The sequence below is a fragment of the Hylobates moloch genome, unplaced genomic scaffold (assembly GCF_009828535.3).
Source record: "Hylobates moloch isolate HMO894 unplaced genomic scaffold, HMol_V3 SCAFFOLD_44, whole genome shotgun sequence".
NCBI lineage: Eukaryota > Metazoa > Chordata > Mammalia > Primates > Hylobatidae > Hylobates > Hylobates moloch.
In genome coordinates this window covers 1,329,342-1,352,970 of record NW_026652319.1, presented here as the reverse complement: position 1 = coordinate 1,352,970, position 23,629 = coordinate 1,329,342, and the positions used below count along the sequence as shown (strand labels likewise).

The 23,629-nt window shown below is 41.6% G+C and overlaps 1 protein-coding gene across 1 annotated transcript in view; it reads left to right on the top strand.

Moving 5' to 3' along the window:
- The first annotated feature begins 3,344 nt into the window (after nt 1-3,344).
- Nucleotides 3,345-23,629, top strand: part of LOC116463610 (voltage-gated potassium channel subunit beta-1) — a 494,700-nt gene continuing 474,415 nt past the window's right edge. The window contains exon 1 of the mRNA XM_058434760.1: nt 3,345-3,869. The gene's annotated coding sequence lies outside the window, so the exon portion shown is untranslated. The remainder of the gene's footprint in view (nt 3,870-23,629) is intronic.

Sequence of the window (23,629 nt, the reverse complement as noted above, 5' to 3'; positions counted from 1 at the left end):
GTTATAAAATATTTTCAATCTTTTTCTAGATATGAAGCTTTGAAAATGACCTATATACATTTATGTGTATATGAATATGTGTGGAAAAACAAAATTTATAGAAATGCTGATAAATAAAAAAATGCATGTGTATATTTAACTGTAGAAGTCTGACAGGATCAGAAAGAACTCTCTCTCCAAGATAACTTGATGCTTGTGAATTTCTGTTAAGAAAGCTAGGCAGAGATTCCTGGAGGCTCATGGGAGCAGAAAGTGAAAGTGTGATGACTAGTTTAGCAGGACAAGTCTGTTGGGAACTTATTTACTGATTTTTTTTTAAAAGAATGGTCATTCTAGACCAGACAAAGGGAATGAGCTTCCTGTAATTTAAATAGTGAGTTTACCTCAAGGTTCAGCAAAGCTTAAAATGATCCCTTTATTGAAGAGCCAGTGGTAGTCCCAGGACTTTCTGGGCAAGCATCTATTTACACATCCATCTCCCAACACTTCTACAGCTCTTAGAATTGTTAGAGGAGAGCCTATATCACAGCATGAAGAATGGGGAAACTGCTTTCTTTGGCCCTTCATTTGACCCAGGGAGGAACACTGGAAAAGAAAGAATGCTTTGTCAGAGTATGGAGCAATAGGAAAATGAGAATCCGTGAGTTAATTTCTTATTCAGGTATACATTCAGCTTGAGTATTCTCAACGATTTACCTTGAGATTATAAACAAAAACTAAAAGATGGCTCGTGTCTAGTGACTTGGTTTACTTTTGTCTTCAAAATATTTTAGTATCAGGGTAATCCTCTTCTTTTCTGAGTTGTTGATTATTGAACATATGGTCTCTAAAAAGATAATTCCAGAAGTCCATTTGGGTAATATCAAAGCCTCCGTTATCTCCTTTCATTTAGCATGGCTTAGTAATACTGTCTTGTCAGACTTGTGTTCTCTGCATTTTTTTTTTTTTTTTGATGAGCAATAGGTTTGGGAAATTAGAGAAAATAAATGTCATTGAAAACAAAATATCAACTGAACTTGCATGTTTAACGTTAATATTTACTTACACAACTTTTCAATTTTAACATAAAATTTTCATCAAAATAGCTTGAAGTTATCACTTGTCGATTTGGTACTCATGTATTGTTATAGAAACTGGCTTATGGCAGTTAAAATAAATAATATATGATTGTCAAAGGATGATGGTCTAATTTGTAGTATTGTTTTATTCTTTGTAATTAATTACTTAACTATTAAGATATTTCCCATAAATGGAAAAATATTTTCTCTTTGGATGAATGCATCATGTAAAAGTCATTTCTAGTGAACAAGCAACGACTGAAGTCTCTATCGACACATGTTGCTCTGTAAGAGAATCTCATGTAGAAGTTGCTAGTGACACTCCCTGCTGTGGATGAGCACTTGCTGGTAACTACATACTGGACCTTGGGGAGCAGCTCAGAATTAGTTTCAGGTGTTGCATCAAAATTATGTAGTTGCTGGCTTGGAGAGTAGTATAAAGATTAACTGCTTGAAAAAAAAAGGATACTTTATTCAGGGCTGATATATACACATGCAGGATTGAGCTCTTTTGGTAAACGAGAGGTTTATCAGGGCTGCTCAAACCCACCCCATGAGATTAATTCTTTGAATTAAGGCAAAGATATTTCCTGATAGAAAGTGAATATACTTTCAAAAAGGATAAGATATTCCCACTGCCAGGTTAATTTCCTTAAAACTCTGCTCTGATCTCATCTCTTCCCTGCTCATCAACTCCCAGTGGTTTTCCACTATCTACAGCATGAGTTTAGCTGTCATAGTCTGACATTCAAAACTCTCAGAACACTTTTCCATTTTCTGTGTTCAACAGTTGTCACCTGCCACCTTCCTGCCCATATCCTTTTAACACAATTCAACTACACTCCTGCAATTTCTGAAACTCACCTCCTATTTTCTAGATTTCACACTAGTCACATGGTTCCCTTTTTCCTCGAATGCTCTAATAGCACTTCATCCCTTCCTGCCTCTCTCCCTCCCTCCTTCCTTTCCCTCTCTGCTTTCTCCCTTCCCTCCTTAAGGGCTTGATGTACACCAGACTCAAAGTTAGACATAGAAGATACAGAAAAATGAGACATTGTTCCCCATCTCCAGGTGCTTGCCATCTTTTGGGGTGATAGGTAATAAACCAACAATTACACTATGATGTGATAAAGCTGTGATTGTGGTAGCACAGAGGAAAGGCAGACCGAGTTAAGATCAAGGAAGGCTTCCCGGGTGAGGTGTCACTTGAACAAATCCCAGAAGGACAAGAAAGAACTAGCCATATTGAGAGGTGACAGCATGCTGGCAGCCCTGCAGCCCTCGTTCGCTCTCGGCACCTCCTCGGCCTTGGCCCCCACTCTGGCCGTCGTGAGGAGCCCTTCAGCCCACTGCTGCAATGTGAGAGCCCCTTTCTGGGCTGGCCAATGCCGGAGCCGGCTCCCTCAGCTTGCGGCGAGGTGTGGAGGGAGAGGCGCGGGCGGGAAGCGGGGCCGCGCGCGGCACTTGTGGGCCAGCGCGAGTTCCGGGTGGGCGTGGGCTCGGCGGGCCCCGCACACGGAGCGGCCGGCCGGCCCGCAAGCCCCGGGCAGTGAGGGGCATAGCACCTGGGCCAGCAGCTGCTGTGCTAGATTTATCGCTGGGCCTTAGCTGCCTACTCGTGGGGCAGGGCTTGGGACCTGCAGCCCACCATGCCTGAGCCTTCCCCACCCAGCCGTGGGCTCCTGCGTGGCCCGAGCCTCCCCGACGAGCGCCGCCCCCTGCTCCAGGGCACCCAGTCCCATCGACCACCCAAGGGCTGAGGAGTGCGGGCGCACGGCACGGGACTGGCAGGCAGCTCCACCTGCGGCCCCGGTGCGGGATCCACTGGGTGAAGCCAGCTGGGTTCCTGAGTGGTGGGGACTTGGAGAACCTTTATGTCTAGCTAAGGGATTGTAAATACACCAATGGGCACTCTGTGTCTAGCTCAAGGTTTGTGAATGCACAAATCAGCACCCTGTGTCTAGCTGAGGGTTTGTGAATGCACCAATTGACACTGTAGCTACACTGGTGGGGACTTGGAAAACCTTTGTGTCCACACTCTGTATCTAGCTAATCTAGTGGGGACGTGGAGAACTTTTGTGTCTAGCTCAGGGATTGTAAGTGCACCAATCAGCCTCCTGTCAAAATGGACCAATCAGCTCTCTGTAAAACAGACCAATCGGCTCCCTGTAAAATGGACCAATCAGCAGGATGTGGGTGGGGCCAGAAAGAATAAAAGCAGGCTGCCCCACCCAGCAGTGGCAACGCGCTGGGGTCCTTTTTCTCTCTGTGGAAGGTTTGTTCTTCTGTTCCTTGTAATAAATCTTGCTGCTGCTCGCTCTTTGGGTCCACACTGTCTTTATGAGCTGTAACAGCCACTGCAAAGGTCTGCAGCTTCACTGCTGAAGCCAGCGAGACCACAAACCCACGGGGAGGAACGAACAACTCCAGACGCGCCGCCTTAAGAGCCGTTAACACTCACTGCGAAGGTCTGCAGCTTCACTCCTGAGCCAGCGAGACCACAGACTCAGAGGGAGGATCGAACAACTCCAGACGCGCCGCCTTAAAGAGCCATAACACTCACTGCGAAGGTCTGCAGCTTCATCCCTGAGCCAGCGAGACCACGAAGCCACCAGAAGGAAGAAACTGAACACATCTGAACGTCGGAAGGAACAAACTCCGGCCATGCCGCCTTTAAGAACTGTAACATTCACCGCGAGGGTCCGCGGCTTGTGGAAGTCAGTGAGACCAAGGACCCACCAATTCCGGACACAATAGGAAAGGAAGACTAACTAATATTTGCATTCTACCTAACCTACTACTTGGAGCATGGTAAGTGTCAGCTTCCCATCCTCTTTTGTTTGTTTTGGGATTTTTTTTTTTTTTTGGTTTGTTTTCTGTTGCCCCTTATGAAGCATTGTAGGACTTTATCTGTGACTCTTTCATGTCACGGACCATTTTCTGCCGCATACTAGGGTTATCTACTTTCATGTCCTGGGTCTACCTCTACATTATAAATTATTTCATGAAGGGAACTTGAAATCTATTTAGGTATGCATCTATCTATCTATCTATCTATCTATCTATCTATCAGCTATCCATCTTTCTTTGTGGCGTTTTCATATAGAATATAACTTGCACTTAATTGGCACCTAATCTTTTTATATGAAATTTTTTTAAACTTCTAGGTTCAGGGCCATGTGTGCAGGTTTGTTATATAGGTAAACTCATGTTGCAGGGGCTTGTTGTACAGATTATTTCATCACCGAGGTACTAAGCCTAGTACACAATAGTTACTTTTTCTGCTCTTCTCCCTCCTTTCACCCTCCACCTTCAAGGAGGCCCCAGTGTCTCTTGTTCCCTTATTTTTGTCCATGAGTTCTCATTTAGCTCCCAGTTGTAAGTAAGAGCATGCAGTATTTGGTTTTCTGTTCCTGTGTTAATTTACTAAGGGTAATGGCCTCCAACTCCATCCATGTTCCTGCAAAAGACATGATCTAGTTCTTTTTTATGGCTACATAGTAGTCAGTGGCATATATGTACCACATTTTCTTTATCCAGTCTATCATTGATGGGCATTTAGGTTGATTCCATGCTTTGCTATTGTGAGTAGTGATGCAATAAACATATGCATGCACATGTCTTTGTTATGGAATGACTTATATTGCTTTGGGTATATACCCAGTAATGGGATTGCTGAGTTGAATGGTAGTCCTCTTTTTAGCTCTTTAAGGAATTGCCACACTGCTTTCCACAGTGGTTAAACTAACTATACTCCCACCAACAGTGTATAAGTGTTTCCTTTTCTCTGCAACTTTGCCAGCATCTGTTATTTTATTTTATTAACTTTTAAGTTAAGGGGTACATGTGTAGGTTTGTTATACAGGTAAACTTGTGTCATGGGGGTTTGTTGTACAGATTATTTTGTCACCCACGTATTAAGCCTAGTACCCATTAGTTATTTTTCCTGATCCTCTTGCTCCTCCTACCCTTCACTCTCCTGTGGGCCCTAGGGTGTGGTGTTCCCCTCCATATGTCCATGTATTCTCATCATTTACCCCCATGTATAAGTGAGAACATACATATTATTTGGTTTTCTGTTCTTGTGTCAGTTTGCTGAGGATAATGGCCTCCAGCTCCATTCATGTTCCTGGAAAAGTCATGATCTTGTTCTTTTTTAGGGCTGCATACTATTCCACAGTATATATGTACCACTTTTTTTTTAATCCAATCTATCATTGAAGGACTTTTAGGTTAATTCCATGTCTTTGCTATTGTAAATAGTGTGTAATTAACACATGAATGCATGTGTCTTTATAATAGAACAATTTATTTTCCTTTGGGTATATATCCAGTAATGGGATTGCTGGGTCAAATAGCATTTCTATTTTTAGGTCTTTGAGGATTTGCCACAGTGTCTTCCACAATGGCTGAACTAATTTACACTCCCACCAACAGTGTATAAACATTCCTTTTTCTCTACAACCTCTCCAGCATCTCCTATTTTTTGATTTTTAAATAGTAGCTATTCTGATTGGTGTGAGATGGTATCCCATTGTGGCTTTGACTTGCATTTCTTTAGTGATCAGTGATGTTGAGTTTTCTTTCACATGTTTGTTGGCTGCATGTAGCTTCTTTTGAAAAGTGTCTGTTCATGTTCTTTCCCCACTTTTTAATGGGGTTGTTTGTCTTTTTCTTGTAAATTTAAGTTCCTTATAGATGCTTGATATTAGACCTTTGTCAAATGCATAGTTTGCAAAAATGTTCTCTCATTCTGTAGGTTGTCTGCTCACTCTGTTGACAGTTTCCTTTGCTGTAAAGAAGCTCTGTGGTTTAATTAGATCCCATTTGTCAATTTTTACTTTTGTTACAGTTGCTTTAGGCATCTTCATCATGAAATCTTTGCCTATGCCTATGTCCTGAGTGGTATTGCCTAGATTGTCTTCTAGGGTTTTTACAGTTTTCAGTTTTACATTTAAGTCTTTAATCCATCTTGAATTAATTTTTATATATGGTATAAGGAAGGGATCCAGTTTCAATCTTCTGCATATGGCTAGCCAGTTACCCCAGCATCATTTATTGAATAGGGAATCCTTCCCCCGTTGCTTGTTTTTGTCTGGTTTGTTGAAGATCAGATAGTTGTAGTAGGTGTGCAGCCTTATTTCTGGGTTCTCTAGTCTGTTCCATTGGTCTGTGTATCTGTTTTTGTACAAATACCATGTTATTTTGATTACTGTAGCCCTGTAGTATAGTTTCAAGTCAGGTAGTGTGATGCCTCCACCTTTGTTCTTTTTGTTTAGGATTGCCTTGGTTATTTGGGCTCTTTTTTTGGTTCCATATGATTTTTTTTTTTTTTTTTTTTGAGACGGAGTCTCACTCTGTTGCCCAAGCTGGAGTGCAGTGGCATGATCTCAGCTCACTGCAACCTCCGCCTCTTGGGTTCAAGTGATTCTCCTGCCTCAGCCTCCCAAGTAGCTGGAATTACAGTCGCCCACTACCACACTCAGCTGATTTTTGTATTTTAGTAGAGACAGGGTTTCATCATGTTGGCCAAGCTGGTCTCTAACTTCTGACCTCAAGTGATCCTTCTGCCTCAGCCTCCCAAAGTGCTGTGATCACAGGTGTGAGCTACCGTGCCCAGCCCCATATGAATTTTAAAAGTTTTTTCCAGTTTTGTGAAGAATCCCAATGGTAGTTTAATAGAAATAGCAGTGAATCTATAAATTGCTTTGTGCAGTATGGCCATTTTTATATTGATTCTTTCTATTCATGAGTATGAAATGCTTTTCCATTTGTTTGTGTTAATCTCTAATTTATTTGAGAATATTTTGTAGTTCTCCTTGTAGAGATCTTTCCCCTCCCTAGTTAGCTGTATTCCTAGGTATTTTATTCTTTTTGTGGCAGCTGTGAATGGGATTGTGTTCCTAATTTGGTTCTCAGCTTGACTGTTGTTGGTGTATAGGAATGCTAGTAATTTTTACACATTGATTTTGTATTCTGAGACTTTGCTGAAGTTGTCTATTAGCTTAAGAGGCTTTGGGTGAGACTACAGGGTTTTCTAGACATAGGATCATGTCATCTGCAAACAGGGATAGTTTGACTTCCTCTCTTCCTACCTGGATGCCTTTATTTTATTTTCTTCCCTGATTGCCCTGGGCAGAACTTCCAATATTATGTTGAATAGGAGGACATCCTTATCTTGTGCTAGTTTTCAAGGGGAATGGTTCTAGCTTTTGCCCATTCAGTGTGATGTTGGCTGTGGGTTTGTCATAGATGGCTCTTATTATTTTGAGGTATGTTCCTTCAATACCTATTTTACAGAGAGTTTTAAACATGAAGCCATGTTGAATTTTACCAGAAGCCTTTTCTGCATCTATTGGGATAATCATGTGGTTTTTGTCTTCAGTTTTGTTTATGTGATGAATCATATTGATTTGCATATGTTGAACTAATCTTGCATCTCAGGGATAAAGCCTACTTGATCATGGTGGATAAGCTTTTTGATGTGCTGCTAATTTCAGTTTGCCAGTATTCTGTTGATTTTTGCATCAATGTTCACCAAGGATTTGGGGTTAAAGTTTTCTTTTTCTCTTTTGTATCTCTGTCAGGTTTTGGTTTCAGATGAGGATTTGTTATTTTTTTTGACCTTTTTTTTTTTGAGATGGAGCCTCACTCTGTCACCCAGGCTGGAGTGCAATGGCGTGATCTCAGGTCACTGCAATCTCTGCCTCCTGGGTTCAAGCCATTCTCCTGCCTCAGCCTCTTGAGTAGCTGGGACTACAGGCACCCACTACCACGTCTGGCTAATTTTTGTATTTTTAGTAGATACGGGGTTTCACCACGTTGGTCAGGCTGGTCTTGAACTCCTGGCCTCAGGTGATCTGCCTGTCTCAGCCTCCCAAAGTGCTGGGATTACAGGCGTAAGCCACCATGCCTGGCCTTGACTTTTTAATGATAGCCATTCTGACTGGTGTGAGATTGTATCTCATTCTGGTTTTGATTTGCATTTCTGTAATGATCAGTGATGTTGAACTTGTTTTCATATGCTTGTTGGCCACATGTATGTCTTCTTTTGAAAAGTGTCGGTTTGGCAGGGTGTGATGGCTCACGCCTGTAATCCCAGCACTTTGGGAGGCTGAGGTGAGTGGATTTCCTGAGGTCAGGAGTTCGAGACCAGCCTGGCAACATGGTGAAACCCTGTCTCTACTAAATATACAAAAATTAACCGGGCATAGTGGTGGGCGTCTGTAATCCCAGCTACTTGGGAGGCTGAGACAGAAGAATCGCTTGAACCTGGGAGGTGGAGGTTGCAGTGAGCCAAGACCATGCCATTGCACTCCAGCCTGGGCAAGAAGAGCGAAACTCCATCTCAAAAAAATAAAAATAAATAAATAAATAAAAGCATATATTCATGTTACTTGCTTACTTTTTAATGGGGTTGTTTTTGTTTTTTTTCTTGTAAATTTGTTTCAGTTCCTTGTAAGATGCTGGATGTTAGACCTTTGTTGGATGCATGGTTTGCAGAAATTTTCTCCCATTCTGTAGGTTTTCTGTTTATTCTGTTGATAGTTTCATTTGCTGTGCAGAAGCTCTTTAGTTTAATTAAATCTCATTTGTCAATTTTTGGTTTTGCTGCAATTGCTTTTGGCATCTTTGTCATAAAATTTTTGTCCGTTCCTATGTTCAAAATGATATTGCTTAGGTGGCACCCAATCTTTTTAATAGATGATGAATTAAGTTATAAAAATAGCTAACCACTCATGTAGCAAGGCATAGGGACAATGTGTCAACATAAGATGAGGAAGAAAGGCTTCGGGCCTGGAGCACAGCAGGAATGGAGGAAGGTGGAAAGAACCTGTTTTCAAGATAGTAGGGGCTAGCTTCAGAGTAACAGGCATTTCCATTGAGGAAGGAGGATGGAGAGTGGACTAAAAAGAAGGAGGCCAGTTGAAATGGAAGAGTGAAGTCTTGAAAAGTTATTCCATCATATTTGTTTAATTATTTTCCCATAATATTTTCTACTCATGTTTGCATTTTTGAATAAAAAAGGCTTTTCTCATTTCCCCTTACTCCGACCTCCCACACACAGTGCCCTCCCTTTTGAGCTGCCATTGTAAACAGCAGCTCTTTCAAATATCTACAGGCAGAATAAGTAGCTACAGTTTCAAAGTAGAATTATTAACAATTTATGTAAATAATCTTGCTAAAATTCACGTATTTACATTTTTAGGGGATTGTTATTTATTTCCCCTGATAGTTTTTGGAAAACCAGTTTGGATACAAAAAGGATAATGCGAAAATCTGAATAGACCAGTTATATTAGTTAAGGCAGGTTAACTTTTGGAACAAACAATCTCTAAATCTTAGAGGCTTAGCAGATAACACTTCACACACACTGAGACTAATGCTGATCAGGCTACTTTCCTTGAAAGCCGTCCTCTAGGCAGTGACTCAGGGAGTCTGTTGGATGTTGTCTATTTGCCCCTTCTCTGCCTTACCCTCTCTGCTCTTTCACCTCTATGGACTGCATCACATAAACTCCTTTGCCTGTAGCTTCCAGTGGGTTTTGCCAAAGGGAGGCACTAACGGGAGACTGGAGGTGAGAGGAGAGGCCCTCTCAGGTCTTTGTTGTTTCACTCATGGCTCATTTCTCTATCTGTGGCCACTCTCCCATGGCTACAGCTCTTACTAGGTGACATGCATGTGAATCCCTCCCCTTCTCCTTCCAGACTTGGGTGTGATAACACCTTCCTACTGTTCCTGGCCCTGGGTGTTTCACCATCCTCTGTTAAATCCTGTCACTTTGCCCACTCATTTCAATAGTTCCTTCTTTAAACTGTCTTATTTTTTGGGTGCCCCAGCTATTTATTGCTGGGGTCCTAACTCATAGAGTGATCCAAATTATTTTCGTTTTATGATACTGCCCCATTCTTGATGCAAGCCATACATGGTTCCTGCTAAAGGGGAAGAGGACCTGTGGGGTCATCTGAAATGAAAGTGTGAAGTCTTGGGGAAGAGAACATGAGCATGTAAGATACTCAGCCATCAAGGCCCATAAAGTGACACAGATCATTTTTGTTCACATTCTATTGGCCAGAAGTCATCACATGGCCCCATTTTAAGGCAACAGAGCTGGCAAATGTGGCCCCTGGTTAAGAAGCCATATTCATCAACAATTCCACATTATGAAAAGGGAACATGAATCTTCAGTGATCAGTTAGCCATCCAGAGAATAAAATCAAATAGCCTAAAATAGAAGTATTCATAGAAAGTTTCAAATAATGTACATAAAAAATGACACGTAACAAATGAAGACATAGGAAGATATGTAGAAGATTTTGGAAAGATGGCAGCAGTTATACAGTTGTTGAACCTACCAGAACACCACTCCCCAATAGAGTAACCAGAATAGCAAGGCCAAAACCCCATGAAAGATATTTACATCATGACTAGGTGATACGATATCCCCATATACACCTACATACTACCAGGTAGGAGCAAAAGCTGCAAGATCTGTGTGGTATCAGAAATGATGTGGAAGGAAGTAGAAAGAAGTTAGAGGTACTCCTGATACTGTGAGAGCTTGGAAAACCCCACAGCTGCCATCAGGCAATCACTGGGAGCTCAGCAGGCCATTCTGAGCTCAGCAGCAGAAACTGCTGAAAGAATAGGAAATAGGGTAAGGCTAAATAAAAATGCAATGTCAATTGTCACTTTAAAAAGTTATTTGTGGTATTCACTGAAGAAGAACGTGTATATATTCACTTCCTTGGAGTGAATTTGCTGAGTCATGGGGTATATCTATCTATCTCTCTGCCCCATGACTCAGCAAATTCACTCCAAGGAATATACCTAACTAAATTATGCCTGTATGCGTACCAAAAAGATGAATACTAGAAGATTTGCAGCAACATTAAACTACACAAATGTCCATCAACAGTAGAATGGATCAATAAACTGACATATACTCACTCAGTGCAATAGTGTACAGCAATAAGAATGAATGGGCTGCTTTGTAGAGAAAAAAGTATGGGGTGGTAAGATTGGAAGCTGGGAAGTGATTTGGAAATTGGTAGTGATTACTGTCATCTAGGCAATAGCTCGTGATGGCTTGGCTGGGAACAGAGCTCTCAACAATTTGGGGTGAGTTTAACCATCACATCAGATTTGCTGACATCCTTTAGACATCTGACACTTGCACATTTGAAGCACATGTTCAAATAAAAGGGTACACATTAGAAAGCTATAATTTAAACATCTAACATCACTTCCAAAAATAATCCTATTGAGAGGTGACAACATGTTAGCAGCCCTCACTCTCAGTGCCTCCTCGGCCTCGGCATCCGCTCTGGCCACACTTGAGGAGCCCTTCAGCCTGCCACTGCACTGTGGGAGCCCCTCTCTGGGCTACTGGAGGCCAGAGCTGGCTCCCTCAGCTTGTGGGGAGGTGTGGAGGGAGAGGCACTGGCGGGAACTGGGGCTGCACGCAGCGCTCGCAGGCCAGCATGAGTTTTAGGTGGGCACAGGCTCAGCGGGCCCCACACTCGGAGTAGCCGGCCCCCGGGCAGGGAGGGGCTTAGCACCTGGGCCAGCAGCTGTGGAGGGTGCGTCGGCTTGAATTCTCACCGGGCCTTGGCTGCCTCCCCATGGGGCAGGGCTTGGGACCTGCAGTCCACCATGCCCTCCCCTCCGCCTAGCTCCCCTGCACCCCCTCCCCTGCCACCCTCTCTCCTCCACTCTCCTCTCCCTCCCCCCTCCCCCTTCCCTGTCCCCCTCTCCCCACCCCCTCACCCCCTGGCGCCCCCCTCCGCTCCGCAGTGTCTGGTCCCATCTACCACCCAAGGGCTGAGGTGTGCAGGTGCGTGGTGTGGGACTGGTGGGCAGCTCCACCCGTGGCCCAGGTGCTGGATCCACTAGGTGAAGCCAGCTGGGCTCCTGAGTTGGGTGGGGTCTTGGAGAACTTTTATGTTTAGCTGGAGGATTGTATATGCACGAATCAGCACTGTGTCTAGCTCCTAGCTCGGGGTTTGTGGATACACCAGTCAGCACTCTGTATCTAGCTAATCTGGTGGGGACTTGGATAACTTTTATGTCTAGCTAAAGGTTTGTAAATGCACCAATCAGCACTTTGTGTTTAGCTCAAGGTTTGTAAATGCACCAATCAGCACCCCGTGTCTAACTCAAGGTTTGTAAACACACCAATCAGTGCTCTGCATCTAGCTAATCTAGTGGGGACTTGGAGAACTTTTGTGTCCTAGCCAAAGGATTGTAAATGCACCAGTCAGTATTCTGTGTCTAGCTCAAGGTTTGTAAACGCATCAATCAGTGCTGTGTCTAGCTAATCTAGTGGGGACTTGGATAACTTTTATGTCTAGCTAGAGGATTGTAAACACACCAATCAGCACCCTGTCAAAACAGACCAATCAGCTCTCTGTAAAACGGACCAATCAGCAGGATGTGGGTGGGGTCAGATAAGGGAATAAAAGCAGGCTGCCCCAGCCTGCAGCAGCAACCCGTTTGGGTCCCCTTCCATGCTGTGGAAGCTTTGTTGCTTCGCTGTTTGCAGTAAATCTTGCTCACTCTTTGGGTCTGCACCTGCCTTTAAGAGCTGTAACACTCACCGCGAAGGTCTGCACCTTCACTCCTGAAGCCAGCAAGACCACGAACCCACGGGAAGGAGCGAGTAACTCCAGACGCGCAGCCTTTAAGAGCTGTAACACTCACCGCGAAGGTCTGCAGCTTCACTCCTGAAGTCACTCCGGACGCATCTGAATATTTGAAGGAACAAACTCCGGACACGCCATCTTTTAAGAACTGTAACACTCACTGTGAGGGTCCCAGCATCACTCTTGAAGTCATTGAGACCACGAACCTACCAGAAGGAAGAAACTCTGGACGCATCTGAACATCTGAAGGAACAAACACTGGACACACCATCTTTAAGAACTGTAACACTCACTGCGAGGGTCCGCAGCCTCATTCTTGAAGTCAGCGAGACCAAGAACCCACCAATTCCGGACACACTATTACATTGTACTAGCTTCTACTGCCCTTTGTATTTCTGATTAATAAGGAAATCATTTAACTTGATAAAGCCACCTGGGTAGAAAATGATTTTGTCAAAATGGTTGCCTAAGCTTGCTAGTAGTTGAAAAACATAAATGAAAAACTTTCCTGCTGCTTCTTTCCCATTTAAAAGTTTAGCGTGAGTAAACCTTTTTCCTTTCTGTCTTTATTTTGTTTAGTAATGCTTTTACAAGTGCTGTTGGAGAAGACAGCCATATTCTAGGAGGTGTCAAGAGAATAAAAATGGATATGGGATGCAAATGCTGTTTCTATTCTTTAAAAAGCAACTAGCTAACCCAGAAACCATTGTTTGGTACACATATGTGTGAAGCAGAAAGACATAATCTCTTTGGGTCATTTATTGATATGGTGAGATGCAAAGCAAAGAAATTAGAGCTATAGCTTAACCAGCACCTGGCCTTTTCTTCCTCCCTAAATCAACCTTGATTTCTAATTTTTATCTAACTTTATCTTTGAAGTTTCTCTGCATGATGCTCCCATTTTTGGGATGGAGTATATTGATTTATAGGTCAAGCACATGAGTTTCTTAAGGCAAAGCACAAATTACTTACTACTTTATTGTTGTTTTGTTGTTGTTTTTGTCTTTGCCTTACCAACTTCAGTTTAAAAGTAAATCTTTCCACAGTGTAAAGTAGACTGACAGAGTGGCCAGCATCCTCAGTGATGGTCTTGATTGGGAAGACAAACGCAAGGTGATTTACTTTAGTGTCCTAGTCTCAGAACTGGTTGGAGAAGGTAGAGTAAAATGGCTAATACCAATGATTTTAGAAAAACAATGGCTTGGCGCTGATTGTGTACTTTCTTGCTGGGTAATCCCAGGTCAATTACTTTACGTCTCTAAGCACTAAGCCTGGCACATGGTAAACGTTCAACAACTAGTTACACTAGTTGTAACAGAGAGAATTTAACCATCAGCTATTAGTATTGTTATTAGTAGTTGCCCCTATGTGTACTTATCTCAGACCCATGGATTGGGCATTTTATTTTATTATTTGAGACAAAGTTTCACTTTGTTGCCCAGGCTGAAGTGCAGTGGCACGATCTCGGCTCACTGCAACCTCCGCCTCCTGGGTTCAAGCCATTCTCATGCCTTAGCCTCCTGAGCAGCTGGGATTACAGGTGCCTGCCACCAGGCCTGGCTGATTTTTTTGTATTTTAGTAGATACGGGGTTTCACCATGTTGCCCAGCCTGGTCTCGAACTCCAGAGCTCAGGGAATCCACCCATCTCGGCCTCCCAAAGTGCTAGGATTACAGGTGTGAACTGCCGTGGAATTGGGCATTTTAAACCCCAGTGGGACAATGAGCCCTTCTTTATTTCCTGTGAGAGTTAGTGGCACTTTTGGGCCATATAGTTCCAGAAATCAGAAACCTGGGAACCATCATTAAAAATTCTTTTTCCTTCCACTGTCACCTCCATTCTCCCTCCAAACTCCACGTATGGCACATGCACAACAGCCAGCGAGTTATCTGCTAATTCCTGTCAATTCCAGCTTTGATTTGGCTCCCAGATCAGCTTTTTCCTCTTTATTCATCCCGTCCATCAGCAACCTTGGCCCCAGCTTTGTTGTCTCTCCTATCTTCGTTCTTTCTGTCTCTCTCTCTCTCTTTTGTTTTTAGAAATAAGGTCTCACTCTGTCACCCAGGCTAGAGTGCAGTGGCACAATCACAGCTCATTGCAGCCTTGAACTCCTGGGCTGCAGTGAGCTATGATTGTGCCACTAAGATGGGAGGGCTCAAGTGATCCTCCTACCTCAGCCTCCTGAGTAGCTGGGACTACAGGCAAGTGCCATTGTTCCTGGCTTACCCTGGTTCTCTAACACTCATCTCTCTCTCTATTAGATATACACATTTTAGGCCAGGCACGGTGGCTCACACCTGTAATCCCAGCACTTTGGGAGGCTGAGGAGGGTGGATCACAAAGTCAGGAGATCGAGACCATCCTGGCTAACATGCTGAAACCCCATCTCTAATAAATGAAATACAAAAAATTAGCCAGGCGTGGTGGTGGGCACCTGTAGTCCCAGTTACTCGGGAGGCTGAGCAGGAGAATGGCATGAACCCGGGAGGCAGAGGTTGCAGTGAGCCAAGATCGTGCCACTGCACTCCAGCCTGGGCGACAGTGCGAGACTCCGTCTCAAAAAAAAAAAAAAAGATATATACATTTTTTTTCTCTCTCTCTACTGTTCACTGCTGTATTCCCAGTACCTAGAATGGTGCCTGGAGAATGTTAAATGCACTTAAATGTTACCTGTTGAATGAAGGGATGAATGTAGAGAGGAAAGGAATGAAAGAATAAATGCCAAGGCTACTCCCTTCTTTTAGGCCAATATCACATGCATTTGGATTTCTGCAGTCATCTCCTAAGGGGCTACCTGTCTTCAGGCTTGCTTTCTACCTTTTATTTTCTGTACTGTAGCCAGAGTTGTCTTTCTAAGAGGCATATCTAATTTTACTACTTCCTGGCTAAATTCCCTAGCAGCCTTTGACCACTCTGCCCTCGTTCCTTATTTATCTTTCTTTCCTGGCACTCTTCTCTGACCTTTTGTGGCTTCCCTTCCCTCCAGCTACATTATTTACCATTCCCTGGATTCATCTCCTTTGAGAAAAGGTGGCTCCTTCTTCCTGGAATATTCCTCCCTTCCCTGTGCCTCTTTGGTCAGCTACCTTCCTCCAGCTATTAAAGACTCAAGCAACTTATCACTTCTCTGTGGAAGCTTTCTGATCAACTTCTGTCGACTAAGTTGGCATTAGGCACCTTTCTTGGTGTTACTGTAGCACTCTGGCTCCATTGATGACAGGATTTTGTGTTGTAGTGGCCTTTGGAAGGGAGCACCTTGAGCTCAGTGTGCTCTGTATTGTACGTCTCTGCATTTCTTATTCCTCACAGAAAGACTGACACGTGATAAGTGCTTAACAAATGCTTTCTGAATGTCACTATACCATATCAGGTGACTGCTGAACTGGGAGGTCAGTGTTTTGGGTCAGTGTAATCCAGATACAGATGGAACTGTACACGATTAGTTTTTGTTCATTTTTAAAGTTTCTAGGCAGTACTGGCATGGAGTTGTATATTAGTCCATGGTTGTGGTTTTATTGAAGCTTTTTGAAATATGGTCGTGCTCTCTAATAAACGCCATATAAAGGCTACTTTAAACACCATTACAGAATCTGAGATAACTTGCTTCTAGAGAAACAGTCTTTAGCCTGTGGACAGAGCCACCATAAGCCACAGCTACCCACCATGGTCAACACAGCATGCTGCTGGCTCAGGGCTTTCCATCCACTGGTGCAGGTCATGACAGGTAAAGCTGACTTAATGTAACCACCAAGACCCAAATGCCTTGCCTAACCACCACAGCACAAGGTTCATGGACACATTTCCTGGCCCTGTTGAATGCCTCTCTGCCTAAATATTTTGCTCTCCCCCAATTCCATGCCTTTGCTCAATTTTTGGTGTGGAATTTTCAATTCCAAATCCATGAAATGTTGCAGTCATTGAGAATGCACCAGATTATATCCTTCTTTTCCTCCTGGGTGTATAACAAAACAGAACATACGTCAAAAATTAGCAAATGGGAGGCCAAAACGCCATCTTTATTATGATAAACACTGAGTTGAAGCTGTAACTTATTGTGAGCATCAAGTGGGTTTCCTAAATCTGATTCCAAGAATGAAGTAGCCTCACCCAGTCACAGGTGATGCAGGACCCAGCAGGTCGCCTCATAATGAAGATGGGACGTCAGAAAACAAGGGAATGCTCCCATACCCTGTGGGCAGCTCATGCCTGAAGAAAATGCTGGACAAGGTATCTGGCTCAGCTATGTCACTCCACTTCCCCTTAGGCGTTGGTAAAGCAGTGGAGGCAGGCCAAGGGTGTTACCCTACTTGAGCTCCCTCAGTATGGAAGGAGTGAAGAGTGGGGAGAAGTGTTCCCACCCTGCACCATGCACATAATAAGGGCTGAAATAACCTTTATAACTTAATCAATAAAACGTAGATTAGGAGGTGCTACTGTTCCACAATAGGATTTTGCTCCTTTGAGTTCCTATACTTGCCTGCTGTACTGGAACATATATGGATGGTAATTTTTCACTAGTAAAGAGAAGACTGGGTGAATCATTTATGGATGGCTTATAATGAACTCTAATGATGGTCACATAAAATGTCTGCTGTATTTCTTGACTGTATTGTAATGCTACCCATTGCAATACAAATTGAAGAAATAGCCATTAAATTGACTCAATTTATTTTTAAACTATAATCCCTTTCAGACTTCTAAGTTAAAGACCAGTAATGGATACATTGCTTTGACCTTAAGACATTAATGTTGCATTTTAAAAGCTGGCTAATATGGGTCCATGTGATGTTTATCAGATTTAGAAGCTTGATCACTTAATAATGTCATGGTCCCTATCACTATACAGTATCAAATGTCCTGCTGAACTGGAGGCTGGTGTTTTGGGTCAGTGTAACCAAGATACAGAGAGAAGTGATGAGGATAGCTGACCTTTCAGAAAGTCTTAGGATCTGTGATGTAAAACTGTGCCAGCTTACAGGTTTACTTACCCACGGCTCCCAAAGAAAGTACAGGGGTAGTGAAAAAGAGGGAAAACACCATGCCTCTCTATTTGCCTGTTTATGGCTGGTGGCCATCTCCACAGCAGAGTGGGATATAAAATCTAGGGTTGGGCCAGGTGACTCATGAGGCCCTTTTTGGCTGTTAATGGCAAGCGTTAGGAGGGTTCCACTGTTCAGTTTAAAAAGCCACCAAGTCCTTGCTCTGTGCTTGATGTGACCCAGTGGTGAAGTCTATTGCTTACCTAAGGAAGGAGTACGGGGAAGGGAAAATGGAGAGATGAGAGGGTGCTGTGGAAGAATGAGGAAATGGCCTCATCTTGAGGAGTTCACATTTAAGCTAAGGAAACAGACAGATGCACACACTCATTTGAAGAAGACCAAAAGTTTGGTCAGTGAAAGAGACAGTTTAAGGACATATAAAATACCTTGGTCACATCACTTACCATCTCTGAGACTTCTATCCTTTCTGTATCTCTACATCCTCATTTGTTATCAATACCTATCTTATGGAATTAAGAAAGGGTTGTATGAGATGATGCTTACAAGTTTCTTACCACAGTGGCTGGCCCATAATAATACCTTTATGAATGTTGGCTTTCAAAAATAATACTATCAGACTTGCATCCTTACACTGCTGTCAAACAGTGTGCCTGGATCATGTTTTCCTTGGTCCTTGAAGAAAAGTTTTATTGAGTTGACATTTAATGTTACAAGCATTTTGTACACAGTTGGCATGAGAAACATTTACTTTCCCCAAAAACAGAGTTTTGCATTATTTATCGTATGATTCTTCTATAAACACCTGAGTGATAAATCCTAACTCTAGAAGTCAAAGAGAAGAGGATATGGAAAGGAAACTCACAAAAGAAAAAATACAGCTAGTGAATACAGGAAAAAAGTAAAGATAACATTAGTAAATAAAAACTGAAACATCAATGAGACATGATTTTCATGGATCCTATTGTAAAGATTGAAATAGTAATTCTCAATATAAAAGGGAGAAATGGGCCTTCTCATACTGGTTTAGGTAAAAATTCGTTCAAACTTTCTGGAAAAAAAACTTGATGATATGTATCAAGTAGTCTAAAGTTTTTCTTGGTTCTAATCCAACAATTTCACCAATAGAAATTTATCCTTTGCCTGAGCTTAGGAGTTCGAGACCAGCCTGGGCAACACGGTGAAACCCCATCTCTACTAAAATACAAAAGAAAATTAGCCAGATGTGGTGGCGTGTGCCTGTAGTCCCAGCTACTCAGGAGGCTGAGGCAGGAGAATTGTTTGAACCTGGGAGGAGGAGGAGGTTGCAGTGAGCTGAGATCGTGCCACTACACTCCAGCCTGGGCAATAGAGCAAGACTCCGTCTCTTAAAAAAAAAAAAAATTTTGTGTGTGAAAAAAACCTATCTTCAGCATTGTTCTTATTTGCTGTTTCCTCCCTCAAACATCTTTAAATCTCAAAGATAGGATGTTGGTTAAATAAATTATGGTATGCAAATACAGTGAAATACTATACATGTATTTTAAGAGCTATTCAATGGTGAAATGCTTTCTTGATATGTTGCATGAAAAAGATTGAGGGGTAATTGAGATTTCATTAAAAGTCTATACTGGAAAATGACACTCATAATTAAGATTCTAATTATGCGGAAAAATGTTCATAATATGTCATGTTAAGAAAATGGGTTACACAATTACATTACAGGACAATTATAATTTTACATAAAAGTATATTTTCTGTGATACTGGAACTATACACATCAGATGTGAAAAATGATTATTTTTGGAAGCTGACATTATGTATGATTTAAATTTCATTATTTGTGTTTTTCTGTATTTACTGATTTCTGTTTTAAAATATGGTTTTAATTACACAAGTAATAACACATATTCACTGTAATAAAATATTGAAACAAAACAGAAGTGCAGACTAAAAAGTGAAAGTCTGTCTTCCATTGCACTTCCCGTAAGTTCCCCAAACACTGATGCCCTATTTAGAGAAATGACTATAGTTTTGAGGTATGTTTCCAGAACCCTTTCTAGGGGGTTCAGGAGCTTCATGCTGCTGAATGCTCTCAGCCATTTATCCTGGGCTCTTTTGCATGTAGCGCTCTACTGAATGCCAGGCTTCTCTGAGAGGCTGTCAGTGTCCTCTGGCCACACTCAGGGAATAGGGACTCCCTGGGAGTTCTTCTGACCCTCTCTACCCTTCCTTCCTCTCCATTTTAATGACCCTAAGAACATCTAATTGTGTGCCTGTTTCTTCTGTGTTTCTCTCCTTCTCTCAGTCAGCAACACTCCTCCTTTTGAATTCTCTTTACCTTTGGATTTTGAAAATGTTATGCTCAACTTGCTGAGCCTTGGTTTCTAAAGGAGTTTTAGGATAATAGAATTCATTCTCAATAAATCTTGGCTTTCAAGACTGTTTTCCCTCCCTCCCTCCCTCCTTCCTTCCCTCCCTGCCTTCCTCCCTGCCTTCCTGCTTCCTCCCTTTCTGCTGTAGACTAAAACATCTTTATGTATAAGTTCTCTGCCTAACACTGACTTTTCATTTTGTATTTTCGCTAAAACAAGTTTCAGCCTCCAGCTGAATTGGGAGAAGGTCAAATATAAGGAGGGCAAAAGACAGAAGGATACAGTAACATATTTCTAAAAATTTATTATCAAACTATAGATTTAAAAAAGTTACACTGTACATGCAGATTTTTTAGGTCAGATTTATTGAGGTCTGATTTATGGTTAGTAAAATTTACCCCTTTTAGGTGTATAGTTGATGATCCTGGTCAAAGACATACAGCCCTGGAATCAAGACTACAGCCAAGATGCAGAACGTTTCATCATCCAAACCCTTCCTTAGTGCCACTTTGTAGTGTCTCTTCCCCTAACCCTTGTCTCTGGCAACCATTGATGTGATCTAGTTTTGCCACTTCTAGAATGTTATATAAGTTACAGTGTGTAATTTTTTGAATCTGGCTTGTTTCACTTAGCACAATGCTTTTGAGATATATCCACATTGTGTATCAGTAGTTCAATCTATCACCAAGTAGTATTATATTTTATGAACATAGAATAATTTGTTTATCCATTTACCAGCTGATGGACATTTGGGTTGTTTTTAGTTTTTGGCAATTATAGATAAAGCTACTGTAAACATTCATGTATAGTGGTTTTTGTTGTTTGTTTTTTGAGACAAGGACTCACTTTGTTGCCCAGGCTGAAAGGCAGTGGCAGGATCATAGTTCAATGCAGCTTCAAACTCCTGGGCTCAAGTGATCATCCCGCCTCAACCTTCTGAGTAGCTGGGACTACAGGTGAGCAACAACATACCCGGCTCAACATTTACATATATTGTTTCTCCGGACACATATTTTCATTTCTCTTAAGTAAATATCTAGAAGTGGGATTGCTGGCTAGTGTAAGTGTATGATTCACTTAAAAATATACTAAAAATTTTTTTTCCATAGTGGTTGTACCATTTTGCTTTACCACTAGCAATATGAGAGTTTCAGTTACTCCGCATTTGAACTAGCCCTTGGTATTGTCAGTTTTTTCTTTCATTTTTCCTTTAAAAAAATATCCTAGCATTTCTACTAAGTGTGTAGTGGTATCTCATTGCAGTATTAATTTGTATTTCTCTTATTTTTTATGATATTGAGCATCCTGTTGTGTACTTATCTGTCATTGGTATCTTTTCTTGGTGAAGTGTCTATTTAAATCAATGCCCACTTAAAAAATTGTGTTTTTTGTTTCTTATAATTGAATTTTAAAAGTTTTAAAAATATATTTTAGATACAAGTCCCTTATGTGTTTTGTGAATATTTTCTTCCCTTCAGTAGCTTGTCTTTCACTGTTTTGGCAATGCTTTCCAAAGAGCAGTAGTCCTTAATATTAATGAAGTCCAATTTAGTAATATGTTTTCTTTTATGGCTCATGCTTTTTGTATCATATCTAAGAAAGCTTTGCCTTGCCCGTGGTTGGGAGCAATTTTTTCTCTTCTTCTTCTCTTCTTCTGGTTTCTCCTAGAAGGTTTATAGTTTTAGATTTTCCTTTTAGGTGTATGATCATATTGAGTTAATTTTTGTATATATGTGGTAAAGTTTATGTTCAAGTTTTTGCATATAGAGGACCAATTGTTCAAGCACTATTTATTGAAGAGACAGTCTTTTTTCTATTGCAGTACCTTGGGCCTTTGTCAAAATTTGATTGACGTGTAGGTTAATTTCCAGACTCTTTATTCTGTTCTGTTAATCTACATGCCCGTGTGCCAATACCACGTTCTCTTGATTATTATAGCATTATAAGATGTCTTGAAATCAGGTGGTGAGAGTCCTCAAACTTTGTTTCTTCAAAATTATTTTGGCTATTCTAAGTCCTTTGCTTTTCTCTACAAATTTTAGTCATCTAGTCAGTTTCTACCAAAAAAAAGGCTGAAATTTTTATTGGGATTGCATTAAATTGATAAATCACATTGAAGAGAATTGATCTTTTAACAGTGTATCGGATTTTGCTACCTATGAGCACATACCTTCGTCCATTTATTTAGGTGTTCTTTAATTTTTTCATCATTGTTTTGTGATTTTTAGCATTCAAAGAGTGCACATATTTTGTTAAGTTTATCCCTAAGTATTTTATGATTTTTGATGCTATTATAAATGGCATTTTATTTAAAATTTAAGTTTCCAAATTTTTATGGCTAATTTATAGAAACAAAATTGACTTGTGTTCTGACTTGTGTTTTTCAGCTTTGCTAAACTTACTTATAATTCTATTAGAATTTTTTTAAAAATTATACTTTAAGTCCTGGGATACATGTACAGAACATGTAGGCATATGCCATGATGGTTTGCTGCACCCATCAACCCGTCATCTATATTAGGTGTTTCTCCTAATGCTATCACTCCCCTTGCCCTCCACCCCCGACAGACCCTGGTGTGTGATGTTCCCCTCCCTGTGCCCATATGTTCTCATTGTTCAACTCCCACTTATGAATGAGAACATGCGGTGTTTGGTTTTCTGTTCCTGTGTTAGTTTGCTGGGAATGATGGTTTCCAGCTTCATCCACATCCCTGCAAACGACATGAACTTATTCCTTTTTATGGCTGCACAGTATTCCACGGTATATATGTGCCACGTTTTCTTTATCCAGTCTAACACTAATGGGCATTTTGGTTGGTTCCAAGTCTTTGCTATTGTGAATAGTGCCGCAATAAGCATATGTGTGCATGTGTCTTTATAGTAGAATGATTTATAATCCTTTGGGTATATACCCAGTAATGGGATGGCTGTGTCAAATGGTATTGCTAGTTCTAGATCCTTGAGGAATCGCCACACTGTCTTCCACAATGGTTGAACTAATTTACACTCCCAGCCAACAGTGTAAAAGCATTCCTATTTCTCCATATCCTCTCCAGCATCTGTTGTTTCCTGACTTTGTAATGATCGTCATTCTAACTGGCATGAGATGGTATCTCACTGTGGTTTTGATTTGCATTTCTCTAATAACCAGTGATGATGAGCTTTTTTTCACATGTTTGTTAGCCACGTAAATGTCTTGTTTTGAAAAGTATCTGTTCATTGGGAGGCTGAGGTGGGCAGATCATGAGGTCCGGAGATCAAGACCATCCTGGCTAACAGGATGAAACCCTGTCTCTACTAAAAATAGAAAACAAATTAGCCAGGTGTGGTGGTGGGCACCTGTAGTCCCAGCTACTTGGGAGGCTGAGGCAGGAGAATGGCATGAACCCGGGAGGTAGAGCTTGCAGTGAGCCAAGCCGAGATCGCGTCACTGTACTCCAGCCTGGGTGACAGAGCAAGACTCCGTCTCAAAAAAAAAAAAATAAATAAATAAATAAAGTATCTGTTCATATCCTTCACCCGCTTTTTGATGGGGTTGTTTTTTTCTTCTAAATTTGTTTCAGTTCCTTCTAGAT